The sequence below is a fragment of the Tinamus guttatus genome, unplaced genomic scaffold, assembly GCF_059628265.1.
Source record: "Tinamus guttatus ecotype Peru unplaced genomic scaffold, ASM5962826v1 Tinamus_guttatus_pri_ptg000387l, whole genome shotgun sequence".
Lineage (NCBI taxonomy): Eukaryota > Metazoa > Chordata > Aves > Tinamiformes > Tinamidae > Tinamus > Tinamus guttatus.
The window spans coordinates 863231-866563 of record NW_028288921.1 but is presented as its reverse complement, the minus strand read 5'-3'; positions in this window follow the sequence as shown (position 1 = coordinate 866563).

The window sequence follows — 3333 nt, the reverse complement described above, 5'->3', positions numbered from 1 at the left end:
CTACCTTCATCAGTAGCCCTAGACCCTTCATCAGTAGGTCCCCCTACCCTGGATCCTTTACCCATGGACCTCCACATCCTGAACACTTTGCCCATGGGCCCCACTTCCCTGGACTCTTTATTCATGGGCCTCGCTTCCCTAGACCCTTTACCCATGGACCCTGCTTCCCTAGACCCTTTATCCATGGGCCTTGCTTCCCTAGACCCTTTACCCATGGACCCTGCTTCCCTGGACCCTTTATTCGTGGGCCCCCACCTCCCGGCCCCTTCTCCCATGGGCCCCCATCTCCTGAGCACTTTCCCCGTGGGTCTCAGCTCCCCAGACCCTTCTTCCGTAGGGGCCCAAGCCCCTGAACACTGCAGCGAAGGGGTCCCCATCTGCTCGGGTCCACCCCCTCCAGAAGCCACCACCCATGGGCTCCCACTTGCAGAACAGTTCATCTGGGGGTCCTTGTCCTCAGTGCCCATCCCCCCGCTAGCACAGTTGATCCAGAGGCCCTATGAACCATCCCACTTGTGCCCCCACTCTTAGGACCGTTGACCCTTGGGTTCCCTTTCCTCAGCGTGATCCTCCCCACAGCAGCCGCAGGGCCCTGTTGCCAGGATCCATTTCATACAATGCCATTTCATAGAATGCTTAAGGTTGCAAAGGACCTCTACGGGTCATGTAGTCCAACCGCCCTGCACACGCAGGGTCACCTAGAGCACGTGGCACAGGACTGTGTCCAAGCGGGTTTAAAGATCTCCAGAGAAGGAGACTCCACAACCTCTCTGGGCAACCGGTTCCAGGGCTATGGCACCCTCACTGTTAAGAAAATTGTTCCTTAAGTTCCTGTAGAACTTTTGGTGCTTCAGTTTCCGGTCGCTCCCTCTAGTTCTGTCAGTGGCCACCAGTGAAAAGAGGCCAGCACCATCCTCCTCACTGCCTCCCTTGAGGTACTTCTAGACACTGCTCAGGTCCCCTCTCAGCCTTCTCTTCTCCAGCTGAACAGGCCCAGCTCCCTCAGCCTCTCCTCATAGGGCAGATGTTCCAGGCCCCTGATCATCCTTGTAGCCCTGCGCTGGACTCTCTCCAGCAGCTCCACATCCCTCTTATACTGTGGGGCCCAGAACTGGACACAATACTCCAGATGTGGCCTCACCAGGTCTGAGTAGAGGGGCAAGATCATCTCCCTCGACCTGCTGGAGACGCTCTTCTTAATGCAGCCCAGGATCCCATTGGCCTTCTTGGCCACGAGGGCACACTGCTGCCTCATCGTCAACTTGTCGTCCACCATGACACCCAGGTCCTTCTCTGCAGAGCTGCTCTCCAGAAGGTCGGTCCCCAGCCTGTACTGGTGTCTGGGGTTATTCCTTGCAGTGGGGCTGCGTGTGTGGCGCACGCGCACCCAGCATGCATCGCGCGTGTCGCGTGCTCACCACGTGCGCATCTTGCAGGTGTTCCGCGTGCACCATGCATCCACTGCAGGTGTCTTACATTCACACTTTGCATGGGTTGCACACCTGTCGCACGCATGTTGCCGAAGTGTTCTGCACACATCACCCGTGCGTTTTCCTTGCATTCTGTGTGTGTTGCCCATGCATTACCCACTGTTCTTCACGTGTTGTGCGTGGGTTGCACTGTGCACTAAGCAGCACAGAGCCCATCTCCATGTCCGGTCTCTTTAATGCTCATGCCTGCAGTGTTAAAAACATCTGTCCCCATGAAGAATCCTCACCAGATATGATGGGGTAGAATGGAAAATTGCCAAACAAAGTAATCGTAGTTGTAAAATTGGAAAAGTAATTGTAAAAGTAATTGCTCCGCAGGGCCCCTGCGGCAGAGTCCAGCCCTGCCGGGGCAGCCAACGCGCCCCAGGGCCCCAACCTGCCCCGCACACAGGGCCCAGCTGCCCCCAGCCCTGCAACGCCCCGTGCAGCTCTGCAAGAAGGCGCCACCCGTGGGAGGGGAGGGCGGAGCTGCCGGCAGGGCAGGGCAGGAGGCCGCAGCGTTGCCATGGCAGCTGACAGCCAATGGCTGCGCTGGGCATGATGAGGTCACTGTTGCCGCAACCCCTGATAGGCCAGCTGCAGGGAGAGGGCGTGGCTGCTGCTTGGGAGGTCCCTGCTGCGGGCAGAGCTGATTGGGCAGCAGCAGGGCTGGCTCTGGCTGGTGACTGTGAGGTCACCGCTCCCGCAGCGCCTCATTGGGCAGCAGCCGGGCCCTGCGGGGCTCTGCGCTGCTGAGATCATCTCCGCGGAGCAGCTGCTGAGCCCGGGCTGGGCTCCTGGCGGGGAAGGGCTGGGGAGGCCATTGCTGCCCTGGAGGGCAGGGCCAGAGAGCTGGGCGGGACGGCGCTGTGACGTCATGTCTTTGTGAGTGCCTGATTGGCCGGCAGCAGGCAGGCAGGCGTGGGCGGTGGGTGGGGGGTCTCTGTGGTGAGAGGAGCTGAGAGGGCAGCAGTGGTTCCTGTGTGGGGAAGGGGTTTGAGGAAGCTGCTGTCTCTGAAGGCCACAGGCAGCATGAGGGATGTGGTGGGGTTTGCACCTGTGAGGTCACCTCCATATGAGCAGCTGGGTTTGGGGTTTAGGCTTTAGGGTTGTGATCAGTGGCACAGAGCCTGGTTGGAGACCTGCTGCTATTGGTATCAGGAGTCAGTCAAAACCTGTTCAGTTTATTAATCAGTGACCTGAAGGGACAGAGTGCACCCTCAGCAGTTTGCTGAGGATAGGAAAGTGGGAGGAATGGCTGATAGTCCAGGGGTCTGTGCAGGCTTTGAGAGGGACCTGAAGAGGCTGGGGAGTTGGAGGTAGAGGAGCCTCATGAAGTTCAACATGGGCAAGTGCAGGGTCTTGCAGCTAGGGAGTAATAACCCCATGCCCCAGGACAGGCTGGGGGTTGACCTGTTGGAGAGCAGCTCCACAAAAAGGGACCTGGGAATCGTGCTTGGCAACAAATTGAGCATGAGCCATCAGTTTGCCCTTGTGGCCACTGATACTGGTGGTTGAGGTCTGACAGTACTCAGAGTGCCCCCACAATATTGCAATGGCAGGAGATGTCTTTGGGTGGCCACTAGCTCCAGGCTGTGGTGTTTCACCACAGGTGCAGGAATCGCCCCTTCCCTGGGGGAACACAGTCACATGTGGGGCAGCCTGGCACAGGCAATGCAGAGACCATTGCCTGTCTGCAGTGGTCACTGAGAGATGAACCCTAGATGGAGGCTAACAGATCACCCTGGAATGCTGAGGTCATCCCCTGCCTCGCATGGAGTTCACAAGCAGAAGAGAAGGCCCATTTCTGGTTGCACACCCTTGGGCATATTTTTTGATTCCAGTTTCTAAAGAGAGGCCAGAT